The sequence below is a fragment of the Rhinolophus ferrumequinum genome, chromosome 19 (assembly GCF_004115265.2).
Source record: "Rhinolophus ferrumequinum isolate MPI-CBG mRhiFer1 chromosome 19, mRhiFer1_v1.p, whole genome shotgun sequence".
Taxonomy (NCBI): Eukaryota; Metazoa; Chordata; class Mammalia; order Chiroptera; family Rhinolophidae; genus Rhinolophus; species Rhinolophus ferrumequinum.
In genome coordinates this window covers 41,647,132-41,668,978 of record NC_046302.1, presented here as the reverse complement: position 1 = coordinate 41,668,978, position 21,847 = coordinate 41,647,132, and positions in this window count along the sequence as shown.

Below are 21,847 nucleotides of genomic sequence, written 5' to 3'. Positions count from 1 at the left end.
AAATCCAGTGTATACTTTACATGGACAGCCCATTTCTATTCAGACACTAGATGTTCATTAGAAATATTTTATCTGTATTTAGATTTCATAAATTGTACAGCTGACAGATACACATGCCCAAGTGGTTTCAAACATACTTAAAAGTTTGCTGCTAGCTTTATTAATTCTTAAATTTAAATTGATTAGAATTAAATAAAATTTAATTATTTAATTAGTCAGTTAAGCTAGTCACATTCCAAGTGCTCAATAGCCACGTATGGCTAGTGGCTTCCCTGGGGGATAATGCAGCTCTAGAAGGCAAGATAAACAATAATCAAATAAACTCATAACCACTATGAAGCTATAATCGTGATAAATGATATGGAGTATAGATACATAGTGTTATGAGGTTGTATAATCCTTGACTTTGTCTGGGGGAAGAAATGACTTTTTTGAGGAAGTGCTATTTAAGAATCTGAGGATTAATACAGGAAGAGAGCACAGATCAGAAAAGGGGCTTTCCTGGCAAAGGCAGCGGCATGTACCAAGGCCCTGAGGCAGAAGGAAAAATAATGAGGTCTGTATTAGTCAGCATCCTGTGGGGAAGCAGATGGCCCTTTCAATCTGGGGGATTTTAGCAGTGTTTAATAAGGAGACTATTTAACAAGATGAGGCCAGGGTATGGAGAAAATAGTACAGAATAGTGTAGTACCCTAGGCTAGCAACAGCAGGGAGCCATTCACCACCACCACCACTACTACCACTACCATCCCAGCTTAACGGGGCAGGTGGATAAAACAGTTATTAGAACCTGGAACATGGAGCTCTATGGTAGGACCATCTAACAGCGGCTGTGGTTTTCAGTTGAAGGGGTGCAACCAGCCAACAGAGATGCAACAGAGTAGTAGCAGAGGAAATAAATAGCCCAGTTTCACCTTCCTTCTGCCGTCCAATCTCCTGTGTGTACCTCCCATTGGCCAGGACCAACCAGGACCAAAAGGTAATTGGTGCAGAACATAAAGGTCAGCCTCAGGGCACAGAGTAGCACAAAGAAGGGTAGAGAATAAATCTAGATGAACACACTAAATTGACCTCAGTGGTGTGTGCATTAGTTTGCTATCGGTGCAGTAACAAATTATCACAAATGTAGATTTAAAACAAATTCCTTTTTTTTTTTTAATTTTTATTGGGGAATATTAGGGAACAGTGTGTTTCTCCAGGGCCCATCAACCCCAAGTCGTTGTCCTTCAATCTAATTGTGGAGGGCGCAGCTCAGCTCCCAGTCAAGTTGCTGTTTTCAATCTTTAGTTGCAGGGGGCACAGCCCACCATCCCATGCAGGAATTGAACTGGCAACTCTGTTGTTCAGAGCTCACGCTCTAACCAACTGAGCCGCCGGCCACCTAAAACAAATTTCTTTTCTTACAGTTCTGAAGTCCTAAAATTGAGGTGTTGCTAAGGCTCTAGAGGAGGACCTGTTTCCTGGCCCTTTCCAGGTCCTAGAGGCTGCCTGCATTCCTCCTCACGTCTCCTCACGTCTCTCTGACCTCTGCTTCCATCATCACATCTTCTCTGCCTTTGAGTCTCCTGCTTTGCTCTTATAAGGACGCTGGTGATTATACTGGGATTGCCTGAATAATCCAGGAAAATCTCCCCATCTCAAGATCCCTAGCTTAATCCCGAAGTCCCCCAAGTCATGCAAAGTAACAGAGATCTGTTTTGATGATCAGGATGTGGATGTCCTGGCGGGGCGTTATTCCGTCTACCACAGGGTGTCAAGGAAGTGAAAGGAGGACACTGGTGGGTGTAAAGGGCAACAGGGGAATACAGAGAGTCACAGTGATGATGAGCTAGGAGGAAGCCACATAAGTGAAGTTTTATAGACCATGGTAGGGATTTTAGTCTGTATTTTAAGACCAATGGAGCCATTGAATTTGCATTTTGGAAAAAATGCACTCTGACTACAAAATAAAAAAATAGACTGAAGGAAGGCAGAAACACACTGAAAATGAGTTGAGAAGTTGTGTAGTAATTAGATTGAAAATAATGACTTGGGTTAAGGAGAGAAGTGGAAGGATTTGAGAGATACTAAGGAAGAAACATTTGTAGAACATGGTGACTTATGAGCTAAGCAATGAGGCGTGAGGAGGAGGGCCAGGTTGAAGGGAGGGCTTAGGTTTCTGACTTGCTGAACTCAATAGGTAGTGGTTCAGTTCACAGCAACAGAAAACACCGCGCTCAGAACAGGTTATTTAGGGGACGGGGGTTACGCCCTCCCTACCGTGTTTCCCTGAAAATAAGACCTAGCCAGACAATCAGCTCTAATGCGTATTGGAACATGTTGAATATGAAGTGACTTTAAGAGAACCAAATAGAAAAGTCAGTGGGCATTTGGAGACAGAGGTGTAGAATGCCATTTCCTCTGGATTGCAGAGGAAATTTCAAATCCTCGTTTTTTTAGGTGGTCATTAAAGCATTGTATATGAATGAATGCACCCAAAATAGAAGCCAGTTAGAAGAGTGCCGAGGACTCAGCCTGGAGAGACTTGAACACTGAATGACCAGAGAAAAGAGATAATAACCAGATAAAAGAAGGACCAAAAGTCTGAGGTGTCACAAAAGCCAAGGAAATATGTTGTCAAAAGAGGACATGGTCAACAAGTTTGATTGCTCCTGGGAGTTCAGTAAGTGGATTTCTGAAAGCCTAACACCAATTCACTTTGAGTCCATGGGATTCTGGTGCGGCCAGGGCAGCTATCATACCTCCCTACCAAGTTTAAGTAAATTGTGGCCGTGGTGATTGGTTTCAGGGTGGGCACAAAACCACTGAGGACCAAGAGATCCATTGGCTAGGACTTCCAGGAAACACAGTACCTCTTTTTCTTGCTGTCTTGAAACTGGAGGAGATACAGGACCTGAAGTTGTTGCTACCATCTTGCTACTACATGAGGTCTAGTCTTATACTTTTAACTTAGATGAGCCAATAAATTCCCTTTTTGAATAAGCCAGGTAAGTACAAATGTCACTTACAATGGAAAGAATACTAAATTCTATGGGAGCATAAATGAAATGTAATCTATGTCTAAGATCTTTAGAAGACAAATGCCTTATATATCAAGATGATTAGGGCATTGACTAAAATTCTCATTGTAATCCTAAGAGATTATAAAAACAGCTAAGAAAAATCTTGAGAGCAGAAAAATAAAATAGAAATACAACAAGAGTTTCTAAGTTCATGAGCTCCAATTTAGAGTAAAACACTCAGAACTAAATAGGAATATATGTAAAGAGAATTAAAAATTACAGTCTTAAACTGTCTTAAAGTAACTTCTTTATTGTGACCAGAAATCTGGTTCCAAGGTTTCCTCGTTCTGCTTTGTCTTGAGCTTGTCTCTTGCATGAGCCCTGAAATGGTAATTTTACAGATGCATGAATTTTAATATTCATGATTTCCACAGCATTGTACATGTACTCAGTAATTATAATTTTCATTGACACAAAAGTTACAGGCTCCTGGGAGTTGCTCAGTAGAACTTAAGACCGTTGCTAAGCACTTCACAAAAGTGATTACCCCCTTGGTGGGAACAGAAGAATTTGACCTTGAATAACTTTTACATTTGGAAGTTAAAATGTACTGGCCTTTTCTTCTCTGAATGAATTTATTAAAAATTCGCCCAAATGTGGGGTTGTCAAGACTCTCAAGAGAAGAGCAGTGATCCAGCAGAAGAAAATGCACAAACATCTACTAAGCACCTATCCTATATACCAGACAACACGCGAGGCGCCCTTAGCAGCTTGAGGCCTGGTCCTGGTCCTCACAGAGCTTGGAACTTGTGGCAGAGGTAGGAAGACGCAAATATCTTCCTACTCAGGAAGACTCAGGAAGACGCAAATATCCATATAAAGCAATATGGAATAAGTGATTAACAAAGAATTGTGCAAACAGGAAGAATTTAGATACTGGAAAAGCAAGAAATCAGTGTGGAGGAAATGCCTTGAGGGTAGGTACAAGAGAACGGGCAGAGAAGAAGTGAAAAGCTCCGTAGGCAGAGAGATCTGTGTAAACAAACACCCAGGGGGCAAAAGACACTTGTAAGTAACTGTATTTGAGAGTAGTCTGGCTGAAGCAATGATTTTTAGATAGTTAGGGGGAGGGGTTTGAAAAGGTACCGTGTTTCCCCGAAAATAAGACCTAGCCAGACAATCAGCTCTAATGCGGCTTTTGGAGCAAAAATAAATATCAGACCCGGTATTATATTATATTATGTTATGTTATGTTATGTGATGTGATGTGATGTGATGTTATGTTATGTTATATTATATTGAAGACCCAGTCTTATTTTACTATAAGACTGGGTCTTATATTAATTTTTGCTCCAAAAGACGCATTAGAGCTGATTGTCCGGCTAGGTCTTATTTTCGGGGAAACATGGTAGGGAGGGCACTAAATGACAACCTACAAAATTTAGGCTTCATATTGTAGGAAATGAAATATTGAAGACTGATGAAGATGAAGTCAATGGAAGCAGATCACCTCTCTTCCTAAGTATCAAAGCTGTCGTAGCTACTGACACAAGAGCCTGGACTTGATTTGCGTGTGACGTAATACGCTTTCTGTTGACCAACACAGTGTAAAATGAAAGGTGAGAAATTGGAGAGGGTAAGACAGGGGCATGGGAAAGTTAGGCATTGTACTAATAAAGCTAGGTTTGCATTTTATCTATCTTCCTATAGCTGTTGCATGGAAGATGGAATTAACAAGGGTGAGACTGGAAGGAATCCAGGTAAGACACCGTGGCAAAACCCCAGGCAAGAGTTCCTGAGGGCCTGTACTAAGATAATGATGAGAGGAATGGGGAAAAGGAAATGGGTTCCAGGAATATTTAGCGCACCATCTTGAGGACTTGGTGATTATCACTAACTGTCAGGCGTGACAGGAAAAAAGGATTCTAGAATGAATCCCAGATTTCTGACCTGGGAGAAGGTGGTGAGCAGAGCCATTAAACATGCTACAGGAAGAGGTGCAACTTTGGGTGAGGAAGATGATGGATTCAGTGCTGAGCACTGTGTAAACCAAGACTCTTCAGGTGCAAACTACCTTAGGTGACTTCACAGGGTCATAAACCAGGTGATGGAAAGGTAAGGGTAGCAAAGACTTCATAACTAAATTGTAAAATCATCAGGATTCTCTCTCTGTCCTGCCTGCCCTGTCTCTCTTTCCTTCTTCACGCTCTCCCTTTCCACTGGCTTCTGCCTGTAGTTAGGGCTCATGCTCTCAAAATATGCTACGTGGCAAGGGCCGTTTCTGCCAGCAGTTCTGCAATCTGAGAAGAAAGAGAGCTACTCCTTCCACTGCCACTTTGAAAAAATTCCAGGAAAGAGGCCCCAGGAATAAACAATAAAATAAAATAAAGTAAAGTAAAGTAAAATAAAAAAAAATAATAAAATAAAATAAAATAGTTAGTCTAAGTCCTTGCTCTTGAAAAATTACCAGTTATACAAGCACAGAAAATTGAGGCCATTTCCAGTACCTCCAGAGGGCTGACCCCTAACCAGGCACATAGTAGGAGTTGAAGAAATGCCTGTTAAACCAGAGGATAATTAAGGGGCACTTTATGTGAGTAAGGTCATTTGACATTTATGAAGTACTTGGCTTGCATACATTTTTTGCGTATTGTATAGACCAGAGTAAGGCAGTCCTCTGCCTCCACCCCAACTCATGTGCCAAAACGTAACACATAGGATGGGTTTTTTGAGAGAAGGGCCAATTTCTGCAGCCAGACTCCACTCCCAGTGTCTGGGAGAGCTCATTCGGGCTAGTGGAGTCAATGGCTAGAATACACACTATACACCTCATCACAAATTCCTTCCTACCCACCACCAACCCCATTGCCGTCACCACCATTGAGATTTTACCAGCAACTCTCCCTCCACATTGTTACCTGCCACACCTTCAGTTAGGAGAGAAGGCTCAGGGTTCTACAGACCACTGTTAAAGACCACAAGACAAACTTTAAACTATCACAGTCAAGGCTGTTTTTTTCTTTATAATGCTATTGAGTTCCTCTGAAGGCAAAGACTGAATGACCTCCCTCACCAGTTACAATAATAAACAAGAAAGACTAAGATAAGCTTCCAAACCTTACACAGGGTGTTTTCAGAATGGCAGCACATGACACTTCCGTGCCTTTTGTCTAAACCTCAATATATTTAGTTTTACTCTATTTTATTTAACTTTATTTGCTTAGGTTGTCAGTAACATTTATTCGGGGCTACTTTATCATGCATGACGCTGCCCTAAACATCAAGGGACATGTAACAGCAGTCAAGTTTCCACAGGACACGATTAAAAGAGTAACAAAAACAATAATTATTTGCTAAATCTAGATCGGACCCCTCCATTGCAATCTCTGGATTCCAGTTCCCCTGCACCTCTTTCTGATCCTAGGGGACCCCACACAGATTCATAAATGGCTATGGTCATTCTTTCTCCTGCTTTATGGTAGCTTCCAGTTCGTTCATCATTGCATAAGGGTTCTCGCCTGCCCTGCCCCTACTGTCACACATCCTGTTACCACCAGGTTGGTGTGGCCTAGACTATAGCTACATATTTATTTTGTTCCAGCTGAACAGTGGACACACACACACACACACACACACACACACACACACACACACACACACGATGTGCTCTATTTCTAGGCCACAAGATAACTAACTACCCTTGGCCTCCATTTCAGAGAGAACTCTAAAGATATAGTTCTTTGCTCCATAGGCTTTTATTACACCCCTCCTGCCAACAACTCTGACACAAGTCTATAGAAACTAGCCTAACAATATAACAGCATTAAAATCTCTAGAAGTTGAGCCAAAAATGCCTACTGGAAAGCACCCCTACCATCCCGAGCCTCCCGCCTTTCCTGCCCTGGCCATGGTCCTCGCACCAAGTTCACGTGCACCCTCTCCGCACTCAGGTCTTTTATTTCCCTCTTGGGTGCTCACTCTGAGGGAGCTTCTGGTTTCTCTAACTGCTCAAAAGTCTTGGGGCTGGATGAGGGTACAGCGGTTCAAGCGACTCAAAGGGGCCCACACCTGTCTGGATTCACAGCAGACAAATAATTTAGACTTTTGTCCCTGGGGCTTCCTCTACACAAAGACAATTTATGGTCAATTATTTGGAACTCAGAGCCATTTTCCTAAGGAAACAACCTTAAAAGGAATTGGTAGGTACCCTTGGAGAACTCACAAAAGTCCATTTGAATCTTCTGGAGTTCTAAATGTACTCTAGAACTTACCTAACAGTATACTATGGTTTCTATGGTGTTTGTGGGGAAATGAGTTCCGAGTTCCAGCCCTGAACAAACCTCTGCCTCTGCCATCAGCAGGAACAGCTGGCTTTCACCTTTCACAGCCTGCCAAGCCAATGGTAGGGAAACTCAAAGCCTAGAGTTTTATTTTTAAGAAAGTGGGAAGGGAGGGAGAAGGGTGTGACTCTGGTTGGTGAAACCAGGCTTCCAGGGAGGAGAGTTCAGAAGGGTTGGGGCTGGGAGAGCCCAGCGGACTCTGGGTTTTAGGGTCTTCCAGAGACTCAGGATGCTTCCCTGAGCTTCAAACCAGCAGGCAGGCCTGGTCTACAGTACAACATTGCTGCTACAGAGAACAACCAGAGTTGGGGATTCCAGTGGAAGAGGGGGTGGGGACTAAGGAAAATGTGTAGATGGGTTTCTATGTGAGGTCAAATAAGAAGTTAAAAAAAAAAAAAACTTTAAGAAGTAATAAAAAAGAAAAAAAGATGAAAACGTAAAAACTGAACTTCGGTCAGTATTGTAATCAGTACTATCTTTCTTACTGAGGTCAAAGCAGATTTTATACACCATATCATGGCCTTCTGAAATACACAGCTCACAGAAATATTTAGTGTTTGTCAGTTCCATTGGACATGGCCCTTTTGTAGACTTGAGAGACCTTTGTCTATGTCTCTCTTTCTCTTATTTGCACTTTAATTCTTGACTTGTGTGGCGTCAGGCTAAATTTACCTACAAATAAAAAAATTTAAGTATGGTAAAAACAAGTATGAGCCTCTGTTTTATATCCTGAGATCTATTCAGAACGGTCAAAGAAAAAAATATTTTCCTAGGTGGTGAGTAGGGGTAAGGGTGAAAAAGTTTTCTTTATTTTTAATAACTCCTGTTCAGAGGCTCAAAAAAGTAATTTTTAAATGACAATAGTAATATGAAAGTGTACGAATGGATTTAAATAAGGTTGTTTTCTTTCATCTAAGTCCATTCCCTTGTTCTACATTTTAGATATTATGATGTCAAATTACTTTCACATGACCACATACCATAAGTGACAAGAGAGAAAAGATAATTTAGAAAGTTTACCAAATTCAGGGAAAGAACCAACCGATGGGCTATTTCAAGTGCAAGAATCCTACTAGTTTGGGTAATGAATTAACAGATTAAATAGTTTTATGATAACTTCTTTGATTCAACAATATTTTCTGAGACTATAACGTGCTAAACAATTTGTATGTGACATGGGGTATGCACACAAAAGTACACTGCGTGGTCCCATCACTTGTGGAGTTTACAAGTCTTCATTCAATTTACATGTTTGAAAAAGTAGAGAACTCTGACATGTAAACCAACTCCCAAACCAAATGCCTCTTGCTATCTGAAATGAGTGAAGGAAGGGGGACCAAGTTGAGCTCCAGGAAATGGTTATAATTTGAACACCCTGAATGGTCACTTTCGATGTTGGAAATTAGCAAGAGCCCAAATAGGGTTAAGACTAGTCCTTTTAAGAGACAGTGAGGAAACTAGCCTGATTGAAGCTTGGGGGTTGGGGAGGAGGCATTGTTTGGAACAATTGGGAAGTGAAGAAAAGTCTGGGAAAGACAATCCTGTCAGTGGTGTGGTGGTTCATAGGAGGAAAATACATCAATTGTGAGGTCACTGCAGTCTTCTAAGGTGGAGGTAGAACAGTTAGCAGTAGTGTGAAGATGAGAAGAGGGAGAGATGAAGGCATTTCAACAGAAATACAGATGTAATGTGTGAGTCATAAGACTAAGTAGGAGACAATTCATCACCCTATTACAATTTTGATCTTGATCCTTCTCTTTTCTCTTGAGCTATTTCCTCTCCATCTTTCCCTTTTGTCCTTTTTGAAATTTTGTTTTATCTTGGAAAATTTGAAAACTACATTAAAGTATAAAGAAGGCATTAAAAAGCACCTATACTCTCACCAGTCAGAGATGATGTCAGATAACGTTTTGTATTTTTTTTCCTCCAACCTTGATCGATGCGTTTAGTCGTGATTACGTATTAAACAGGATGGATTAGGTGGAGTACAAAGATGAAGTAGCTTGATTCCCTCCCCCACTACTGCCTTCACGCTTGCTGTATCAGTTCTCCGTTCTCTGCCCTTGGCGACGATCCACACACAGCCCATACCTTGCCTGTCACTTTCAGATAGTGGAACCATTTCATGAGCAGGAATTAAAAAGTCCAGTTTGATGTAGAGCAAGTCAATACTTCTCTCTTTCCTGAACCCAGGCCTTTCTATAACTCAGAGACTTGGAACAGAGAAGCAGGCAACGGTCTGGCCTCTAATTCTCCTCGCCCCACTCCACTCACCCCATGGAAAATCCACTTACCTTTACTCCAGAGGTGAAAGTGAACCCTACATCCCACTGTTGCCCTCACTCTCTTTGCCATGCCCTTGTGGACTGCCCCAGGCAACTTCCTATTTTCAGATACCTCCAGAGCGGCATCAGGCACCAGGTTCTGTGCCAAAAAGCACGCTCTATCCCTATAGATTCACTTTAAATAATCCTAGCTGAGAAATGTCTTATATAGACTTCCTAGTGGTAATGACGATTATTAGGCTTCTTTTCTGTTTTTCTTTCCCCCACCCCTATTTATAGTAAATAGTATGCAACAGTCTCTTTGTTTTTTAATTTTTGTATTTTCAATTATGGTTGCCATTCAATATTATATTATTAGATTGGTGCGAAAGTAATTGCGGTTTACAAGGTTAAAAATAATTGCAAACACTGCAATTACTTTGCACCAACCTAATAGTTTCAGGTGTACAGACAGCATAGTGGTTAGACACTTATAAAACTTATGAAGTGATCCGCCCGATAAGTCTAGTACACACCTGGCATCATACATAGTTACTACAATATTATTGACTATATTCCCTGTGCTGTACTTCACATCCCCATGACGATTTTCTATGAGATGGTATCTTAAACCCTTTCTTGAGAATGAATATAAGGATACTTGTTGTCAATTATTCTCAGCTTTGGGCTTTGGCCAAAAGTTTAAGACAATAGAAAAAGTCCCATTTCACATCCTAGTACATCTACACATATGCACACACACACACACACACACACACACACACACACACACACATAAAATAACATCACCACGCCAGATAAAGGGCATGTCATCAAAGAGAGAAGAGAGCAGCTAATCCAAAGAAAAGAGGGGGGTAGGGCACTGGGCAGACCAAACAAGTGTCCAGTAGAGGTTTTTCCTTAATACTTTCTTCTACTAGTTTGATGCTTTTCTTCATCCTGAAACCAACCATTTTTTTCTGTAGGATTTCATGTTCTACATTTGACTCTATGTTCCCCAAACCCCTTGATCCCTCCCTCCTGGATTCCCTTCCTTTCTGCTGACTTGACCGTAGCCTTGTGCCTTGGTGTGCATGGTCTGACGACTCACTTTCCCGGTTTCCCTCACCTCCAGCACACACAGGCTCCCTTCCTCAATTCATCCCGACACCATCACAAAATCGGTATTCCCGAAACACCACATCCGTCCCTTTAATGATGTCATCTTCCTTTTCACAAGCCCTTACTGTGGCCTCCTAGCCCCACCCATTTACTAAAGGAGATGACAACCAATGTGACAATGAAAAGGTTATTTCATGCAGCCCTCACAACTCTACTTGGTAGATATAATCTCCATTGGATAGAAAGGAAACTGAGGTTGAAAGAAGTTAAATCACTAGATAACATACGGCTCAGAGGTGATGGAGCTGGGACTTAATCTTTATTCGGCCTGAATCCTTACACAAGGAACCAACCACTCAACAGCACATGGGCCTCAGAGTCGAGTCTAAATGCCTTACTTAGCCCTTTTCAAATTTCCGTGCTGTGCTTCCCGTCACGGCCACGTATCTAGGTATTTCTCACTTTAATCAAACTTGTCTACTCACCTCCCAATCCTACCATCAGTATTCCCAAGCCTGCAAGCTTCTCTTTTGCCTTTGTTTGTTTTCATGCCAAAGTGCTGCCTTCCTGTCTTTTCACCTATTTAGAGTTCACCTCCCCTGCATCTCTGCCTAATTTCACTTCTTCCATAAAGTCTTTCCTGATTATCTCACAAAATATCTTCTTTCAAAATGCCGAAAATATGCTTCTCTGATATCCATTTAATTATTAGATTATTGTCTTCTATGCTCATATATGTTTTAACTTTTGACCATCCTGCCAACTAGATTTTGAGCCTCTTGAGGTCAAGTCCATGATTTGTATTTCTTTGTATTCCCACATGCTTAGTCCAAGGCCTTAGTATAAGAAGAAATTAGTCAGTACTTGATCCATGCCTTCTGCAACCTGCTGTACTAGGAGACATCATTCTTAGAAAGTTTTCCCCTCTGAGCAAAATATTAGTTCAATTTTATGACTTTCAAATCTTTGGACTTTCCTATGAGAATCAGTGATTTTCCTGAGTGAAGATAATATCAATTGTAAAATTCGGAGATTGTAAATAAGTACATGGGGAAATTTTCACTAGCACACATATAGTTTACCTTTTAATAAACATGCAGAGGGGACTTACTACTACATTCCAGCATATGGAAAGTGTTCTTGATATGCCTTAATAATAGTTCATAGCATCTAAAGAGACAGGAAATCAATTTTAGAGGACATTACATTAAACTTTTTATCCATTACTGTTCACTTCCTAGTAGTTTTTACAATATTATTTGACATAATAAATAGAAGTTCCTGGGAGACAAAATGTTTTTGGAGAATGTGTAGAAATCATCTAAAGATTGTTTTATTTGGGGAGTTTAGAGCATCTGTTTCAACTGACATTGCCTTGAAAATTGCCTGAATCTTTGGAGATGATAAATGTTTACAATTTGCATCCACATTGTTACGAACACAATAGCCTGTAAGTCCCTTGCCACGAATATTAACAGACTGCAGGCCATCTACATTATTTATCAGGGGGAAACAGACATTATTCACAAATTTTAATTGCTCCTGTGGCACCAACAGTCAGAAAAGGAAACATAAAAAATGTAGCCTTGGGGAAGTTTGGCTGTACCATGACTTCCGTGCACACCTGACCACAGGGCCCAGTTTCTCTGTCACAATTACACAGGGACCTGAATAAAATAATAGTTTCAACCCAGGCCCTCATGGACAGTTGGCATATATTAAAACTCATTCGATCACACTGTAAACTCAACAATTCCTACACATGACCCAAAATAAAGAAGTCAGAGACTGGATTGATATGGAAAGTGTATTTCATGCTCACCTGTAAGAGGAGTTTTTCCCAGTCAAGGTTCAAACATTCTGCTAAAAAACTAGAAGAAGAAATGCTTCCATAATTCTCACCTGGAGCAATTAACCCTCTAGTACTGCAAAATGAGCATCAAACTTGCTTCTAAAAGTTAAATTATTGTAAAATATAATTTTAAGAAAAAAATTTTTTTTTAATCTTATGAACATTTATTTAAGAAAAACAATGAAAGTATTAGGAGGTTCCCTCTTTCCCCCAACTAGGAGTCATTCGTATTCCCTCAAGGACCAGTGTTCTGAGGGAGAATGTTTAGCCTAGAGATTTACAAGTAAGGTTTAAGTAAGAGGAACCAGTCAATAGGATGCCTGGAAAATTCGTCTGCTCTACTTCCCCTAAAGCTAAGACTTAAGAGGTTTGCAAAACTGAAGAGGAAGACTGGCAGTAGGGATCCTGGGAAACGCCAAATCAGAGAAGAGGCCGTTGGATTCGAGCCATAACGGAGGCCATCAAAGATCATAAACCCTAGACACATTTACCCCAGACTCACTCTGCGGGCAGCTCTCCCTACTGATGGCATCACCACCCTTCTGGTTGCTCAGGTCAAAACCTTGGAGTCTTCAAAACTATGTGCCGAATCCTACAGCTCCTTATGACCCTGCTCCTATTCATGCCTCCTACAGTAAAAATCTCAACACCTTTGAAAACATCACTTCTTTGCTTAAAACCCAGCAATGGCTTCTCATTTCACAGAGTAAAGCTAAATTCCTTAAAATGGCCTACAAAGCTCTACATGATCTGCTCCCAACTTAGACCTCCACTCTAGATGTAATGCTCTTTCTGGAATGTTCTTCTCCCGGGTTTCCACTTGGCTAACTCCTTAACTTCCAATCTTTGCTCAGACATTACCTTCTCCATGAACCTACCATCACCACCTTATTTAAAACTGTACCATAGCCCCCAGGCTTCTGCAGTTCATACCCTCCTTACCATATCTTGTTCCTTTTTTATAGTATCATCACCTTCTAACATACCGTATAATTTCCTTATATTTGTTTATTTGTGTGTCTCCTTTACAGAATGTGTAAGTTCCATAAGGAATAAAAATCTTTTTGTTCACTAATATATTCCAGATACATAGAACAGTGCCTGGGACAGAGTATAAGCTAAATATTTATTGAATGAATGAATCCAAATCTATCTGTGAAGAAACTGAGGCACATAAAGTGATTTGTGAAGCTAAAAAATAGCAAACTCCCTTTGTTTGGTACATGGTCCCCACTGTCTCCAGAAGACCTATACGGTGGGTTAGAACTTAGTGATAGAGATGCTGAGTTCTGAATTGATTAACCTCAAAAGTCAGAAAAACCAACATTTCACAAGGATTAAATTTTAAAGACAGGTAGCTAATTAGAAATGGAGTAGAATACAGGAGAGTAAAGCAATCTCCCAACTTATGTTGATATCCAAATAAGGACAGAAATTAAAGATGAAGGCAATTACTTAACATATTTATTAATCAAATTTCTTTATATACTTCATTATTTGTTAAACACAAATGTAAAATATATTCAAATCATGTTTATTTGCAATGTATTATCAGATTTTTTTAACCTTATAAAGACATTTTCTATAGCCAATCAACTTTTTACTTATTTCAGATTTATTTCAATATTTTTCTCTTTTCCTATTTTCTATAGTTTACACTTCATGTCCTTCTTTAGTCTTTCTTTTTATCAACTTTTACTGTTTTATATATTTTATGTGGCATACCCCATAGCTTATCCTTCTGCTTCAATAGGCTTAACTTTTTATTTAGCCAATTAAATTTTTTCTACCTTTCTCAACTCCTTGGTGCCCGTATGTCACTTTCCTTGACTGTACTTTTTTGTGATAACTACTCCTTTACATGGAGTCTTCTAAACCAGTTCCATATAAATTCTGGGATCAATTCTGCTTATTTTTCTCCCTTTATTTTGAAAGCCAAAATTGTTTATTGAGATTGCCTTCCCCTTTCCTTTTATATTTGATAATTCCATGTAAGTTAATATTACTCCTTTTGCAATCTGTGTATCTTTTATTACTTATTCTTGCTTTATTGCCGTGGTTAAAACTCCCAGTAGTACTGCTGATTAAGAGTGGTAAGAATAGACATCTTTGTCTTGTTCCCGATCTTAGGGGAAAAGCATTCAGTCTTTTACCATTAAGAATAATGTTAGCTATAGGTGTTTTGTAGATTTTCTTCATCCAGTTGTGGAAGTTGACCTCGTTCCTGGTTTTCTGAGAGTTTTTTAATCATGAATCGGTGGGTTGGATTGTATGATATGCTTTTTCCGCATCAATTGATAGGATAATATAATTTTACTTCTTTAGCCTGTTGATGTGGTAGATTTCATTGATTGACTTTTTCACTGAAGTATAATTAACATACCATATGTTACACATTTAAAGTGTACAATTTCATGGTTAATATATTCACTAGGTTTTGAACCATCATCAATAACTCCCGAATATTTTTATCACCCCAAAAATAAAATCCTTACCCTTTGGCCGTCATCCCCTTTCTTCCTACTCCCTAGTCCCTGCCAGCCATTAATCCGCTCTCTGATTTTATATATTTACCTAATCTGGATATTTATATAAATAAAATCATACAATATATGGCCTTTTGTAACTGATTTCTTTCACTTAGCATAATGTTTTCAAAGTTAATCTTTGTTGTAACATATATCAGTATGTCATTCTTTTTTATGGCTCAATAATATTCCATTGTATAAATACACCACATTTTGTTTATCCGTTCATCAATTGATAATATTTGAGTTGTTTCCACTTTTTGGCCATTATGAATAATGCTGCTATGAACATTACTGTCCAAGTTTTTATGTGAACATATGTTTTCCACAGATGTACTTTTAAATATTGAACCAATTTTAAACATGTGAAAGAAATCCTACTTGGCAGTGGTGTATGATTCTTTTTATATGTTGCTAGATTTGATATTTTAATATTTTGTTGAGATTTTTGTGTCTATGTTCATTAGAGATTTTGGTCTTTAGTTTTTTTTTTTCAATTAAAATTTATTGGGGTGACAATGGTTAGTAAAATTACATAGGTTTCAAGTGTACAATTCTGTAATATCTCATTTATATATTGCATTGTGTGTTCACCACCCAGAGTCAGTTCTCCTTCCATCACCATATATTTGACCCCGTTTACCCCTCATCTACCACCCCTCTTCCCCCTTGCCCCCCTTGCCCTCTGGTAACCACTAAACTATTGTCTGTATCTATGAATTGGTGGGGGGTTTATTTGTTTGTCTTGTTCCTTTGTTGCTTTCAGTTTTATATCCCACACATATCAGTGAAATCATATGGTTCTGAACTTTTTCTGGATTGGAAGAATCAACATAGTTAACATGCTTTGGCGGTATCCCACAAATTTTAATGTTGCATTTTCATTTTCATTCAGTTCAATGTATTTTTTTAAATTTCCCTTGAGACTTTTTCATTGACCTATCAATTATTTAGAATTGCATTGCATAATTTTCAGGTATTTAGAGATCTTCTTGCTCTCTTTCCATTATTGATTTCCAGTTTGATTCTATTATGGTCAGAGAGCATACTGTATATGATTTCAATTCTCCTAAATTTGTTGAAACTTGTTTTGGTGGATATGGTCTATGTATGTGAATGTTCCATGGGTACTTGAAAAGAATGTGTACTCTGCTGTTGTGTGGAGCACTCTATAAATATCAATTAGATCCTGTTGGCTCATGGTACTGTTCAGTTCTGTAATTTTGCTGATTTTCTGTCTAACGGTTCTATCAATTCCTGAGAAAGGGGTATTGGAGGCCCCAATTATAATTGTGGATTGGTCGGTCTATTTCTTCTATCAGCTTTATCAGATTTGATTGTTTGTTCGTTCGTTCATTTGTTTTCCATATATTTTGAAGCTCTGTTGTTTTGTGCATAGACATTTAGGATTGCTGTGTCATCTTGGTGGATTGATCTTTATGTAGGTAAATATTATCAGGCTCTGTGCTACAAAGGGCAATAGTCCCAGACAATTTGTGATCAGAGCATATTGAGTAGTTCAAAAGAAATATTATACAGTGGTACCTCGGTTTTTTAACGTAATCCATTCCAGAAGACCATTTGAGTTCTGAAACGTCCGAAAACAGCCAACAGTTAGGCCTCAGGATCTTGCACTCAGTGGAAGACGTGTGACATGTTTGACTTCTGAGGCATGTTCGAAAACTGAAGCATTTACTTCTGGGTTTACGGCGTTCGTAAACTGAAACGTTCGTCAACGAAGATGTTGGCTAACTGAGGTACTACTGGTACTACCGTAAATGTGCAAAACATATTTTTTGTGTTTTTTAAGTAGAGTTGTTTTGTTTTGTTTTGAATCAATGCTAGGTTCACAGCAAAACTGAGCAGAAAGCATAGAATTCCCTTGTATGCACTGACTGCACACCAGCACAGCCTCATCCACTGTCAACATCCTACAACAGAATGGTACATTTGTTACAATCTATGAGCTTCCATGGACATATCATTACCACCCAAAATGTATAGGTTTCAGCAGAGTTCACTCTTGGTACTGTATATTTTATGAGTCTTGACAAATACACATGACATGTATCTACCATTATAGTTATACAGAATAGGTTCACTGCCCTAAAAATCCTCTGTGCTCCACCTACTCATCCCTCCCTCCCACTTAATCTCTGGTAACCACTGATCATTTTACTGTTTCTTCATACACCAGAGACTTTTAACCAAGCACTTTACGTTAGTTAAGATAGGTTGACTGTTGTAATACACATACACAAAAATATATTAATACTTCAAACTTGATAAAAAAATTTTTTTTCTCTCACATAAAGTCTAAAACAATGTATCTTATTGGAGGGCACCTCTCCTCCATGTGATGATTCAGGTTCCTTTCATCTTGTGGCTCTGCTATTTTTAACATGTGGCTTTTATAGTCATCATATTCATCTGTATCACAGATGCAAAAGGAATGTGGAAGGTAATGTGTAAGGGATTTTTAAGGGTCTGGAATGGCCCTTGGTAAAACTCATTGGTATACTTGGTAAAACTCATTCTTCTGGCTACTCCCAACTGCAGGAGAGGCCAGGAAACATATTCTAGCTGTGTGCTCAGGAAGAAGAGGAAATGGGTTAGTGAAATCTAGCCAGTCTGTGTCACAGGCCTATGGAACCCAAAGAGATCCATGGATAGACTTTAGGGGGTTGATTAATCATTAAGAAGATATATGCAAAATGTTGCCTACATTTGCACTTTACTGGGGAGAGGAAAAGAAGGATTATCCCTGATTGTATTGATTAGGAAAGTAGTATGTTGGGAGAAGTTCGAATTTAAACTGAGACTTTAAAATTTATAGAGATGGGCAGGGTGGAGATAAAAGGTAAGGGCAATCTAGGCAAAATAAGCAGAGGCCCAAATTTTGAGATTACAATGTGCATTTGAAAAATGGCCAAAAGCTCAGACTAGCTGAAGAATTGAGTTTATTTGGAAGAATATCTATTTAGTCAGTCAGCAAGTATATATGGGCTCCTCCTCAATGCCAGGGACTTCAGTAGGCACTGGCTTTGTAAGGATGAAAACAAAGGAAGAAATACAATTAAACAACAAGGTAGGAAGAGTGTTTCTAGGGACATGTAGGATGCAATGGGAGCCTACCACTAGGATACCTAACCTTACTTAGAATGTTAGGGAAGCCATCCTCCAAAAAGTGACATATAAGCTGAGCCCTGAAGGACAAGCAGGAGTTAGCTAAGCTAAGAGTGAACAGAGGAGAGCTACATTCCAGGCCTGGAAGCATAATAAGAGTATGTAGAATATACGAATGGCTGCTAGAAGGTCTCTGTGGCTGAGACCAAGAGTGCAAGAGGAAGGATGGTATTGAAATGTGGCTAAAGAGTTAGACGGGGCCCAGATACAGAAAGAAGACCTTATAAGTTAAGAAATTGGGATGTTATGTGGACCCTTAAGGACAACAAAAAGGGTTTTAAGCAGGGAAGTAGAAGGAATAAACTTGAATTAAAACCACTCCAGCTTCAGAATGGAAAATGAATTGGAGGAGAGCAAGACTTAATGTAAGAATATTGTTTTGTGGATGAGTGTGATAGTTCATGGTCTAAATGATAGTGGCCTAGACTACAGTAATGATAGTAAAGATGTAGAAAGATACGTAGATTTGAGAGTGAGAGGTGTGTCCCACAGGACTTGGTCTTTACAGGCTGTGGAGGTTAAAGGAGAAGTCAAGAATGTCGACCAGGCTTTCAGTCAAAGGAACTGAGTAGGATATTGGTGCTGTCTAATCCTAAGCTAAAAAGCTGATTTTAACTGAAATTTCAGTTTGAGAAGTTGAGCTTAAATTGAGGTAGAATTTGAATTGCCACGTGGAGACATTCATAAAACAGTGGGATTTATGTGTTTGGAACTCAATGGATAGATCAAGAATGACAACATAGATTTAGGAATTGTCAACAAGGAAACAGAAATCTGGGGAACGGATAAGATTTTTAAGTAGAGAATATAGATAGAGTAAGCAGGAAACAGACTCGAGACAGATTTTTGATAAATACCCAAAGAGTGATAGAGACACTGAGCGTGCAAAGGGGCTGAGGCATACTATGAAAGTAGGAGGGAAAGCAGAGGGAAGGCAAAGGAAGAGAGTGCTATAAGGAGCAGTCAATGGTGTCATGGAAAGGTTAAGATGGATAAGGATAAAAAGTGCTTATTGGATTCAGTGACAAGATGGAGATAATTCCAATGAAGTAGCAACAGCCCGCTGGTGCATTGCAGTGTGAGATACAGGACAGCAAATAGTTTTCGAAGCAGCTGATTTGGAGTAGAGAATAAAGAGTGGTGACAGGAGGGAGAAGTGCCATCAAGGAAGAGTTTCTGTTTGTTAATATAGGACAGATTTAAGTATGTTTATGTTACAATTTTGAGCACTTGCAAGAATGATACCAGAGTGTGGAAAGCCTGGAATTCTAGGTAGGAGACTTTGTTCTCAGGCAATTGGGAGCCCTTTCAAGTAGGAGAATGGCACGTTTATTGTCATGCTGCAGGAAGACTTATCTTGGAGTTGGGTAATACTTATCCCAGGGGACATCCTACTGTAAAGAAACTCATCCCTGCCTTAAAACAAAGCAGATGTTTTAGTTTTGGGTTCTAGGTGAGGGTGTCAGCAGAATCTTTCACCACGCTTTTTGGCAGTCTTTACAACTTTGTTTCAAAATTGTTTCTAATTATCTCAGTTTTCTTACTAGGACAAACATATTTGTTAAGCTTCATTTAGTTTGCAATTGTTCCAACCTTAATATCATTATAATTAGACTTAAAAGGCTAGTTCAGCAGTCAGCCTACTTAGTTGATAAAACGTAGCCAACTCTGTAGTTTTCTTTTAGTCTTAAGATCCTTAAGTAACTCTTCTGCCCCTATATATCAACCTTTGTCATAAACAGCAGCACAAGGAATGAAAAGAAAAACTATTCAAGTGCAAATTAATAGTATTACTGGGGGAGTGTAGAAGGGATGGTGTTTAACGGATTTAAATGAAAGAATACCAGTCATACATTTAGAGCAAAAGCAAATCTTAAATGTGCTTGGTAAACAAGATTTAATACAAGACAATAAATATAAACCCAAAGGGGAAGGTAGGTGAGCTTCAATATCTCCAGCCTTGTTCATAAATCACAATATTGATCAAATATAAATTAATGCATGAATGTATACATTTGTGTCTGGGAACATATGAAACCTCATTTATTACGTGAGAATGAAGCAGAAAGCAATTTTTATATTATGAACACCTAAATTAACTATTTAGCATTTTTAAAAATCTTAGCTGAATGGATTTTGTCTACATGAATCTATTCTTTACATATCTACTTCTCAAAAGAAAAATTTGTAGTGTGAACTATCACTCCCACTATAGCTTTTGCTTTGGTTCCTAGGGAAGAGAACTTAAGACCAAGGGGTGAGCATTAAATGACAATACTCATGAAAAGAGATGAAGAAAGGAATGTCTGAGAGTTTCATTTGTAATTCTATTACCCATTTCCTCCCAATGACCAACAATATATCCTGGGAGTGGCCACTGCACCTTTTTATTTTCTCCCTTGGTGAGATTTGCTTCGCTAAAAGATCTACCCTTCAAATAATGGTTATTGTTTAAACTGAAATATCAGACAAGCATATTTGTATAGTCTATAAGTAAATGTCTAATAATATAAGCTATTCAATGATACATTTTAAAATATTCAGTACCTTTATAAGACGCCATGAAATATTATGTCCTTGGGGCAGAGATATTGCAAAAAAAAAAAAAAAGATGTAACGTAGTAAATCAGTGAAAATTGTGCCTAATTGGGAAGGTAGGGGAGAAAAAGGTCATTTTCAGTAGAATTAATGGCACGTTTCCGTCTGTAACCGCCAAACTCAAACCCTAGATCAGTATTCTCAACTCTGGCTGAGCTCTCAGAATCTGTGTGGCTTTTTAAAAACGTGTGCCAGGTCCCCACTCCAGATCTACGAAATCCAAATATCCAGAGTTTTGCCTCTCTTTGCTCTACATTTATCTTTTTTAAAACCCCTTCTTCATCCTGATGTACAGTCAGGGTTATCACTGCTTCGGAGCCCACAGCTACAAATGAGTTGTTAGAGAAACAACATACAGGGTTATATGAGGACCAGAGTAACCTAGTAACAGGAAAGGTTTTAGGGCTAGCTAGAATTCTCTAGGCCTTTGATTGGAGGGATAGACTAAGTTACAGAATTGGGCACATGGCTATAAGGGCACACAAAAAAAACTCAGAAGACATAGTTAAGACTTCTCTTGGACTGCTTGACTTTGTAACATCCTAGACAGTTTAGAAAATTGGTGTTCAATTCAAGTTCATTCATAAGAAACAAGTGTGAGGCAGGAAGATACAAGAAATCCAATGTAGGAAGGGTCCCAAGTTACAACTCAAAATTCAAGGTCTTGAGCGGCTAGTACTCAGTACTTGACGTATGGCTAGTGTAAAGCAAACTTAATTGAGATAATCTGTGAGTCTATGTAAGGAAAATACACACAATTCTTAAGGACATTGCGTGAAAAAACTGTAAGATGTATCATTAATAATTTTACATTGATTGCATGTTAAAATATCTTGAATTATTGCACTATTAAAACTGTTTCTTATTTTTTTAATGGGCCCCTAGAAGCCCTAAAATGACACTATGTTGCTCACATTATATTTCTGTAGGACAATGCTAATGATTAACACTAACC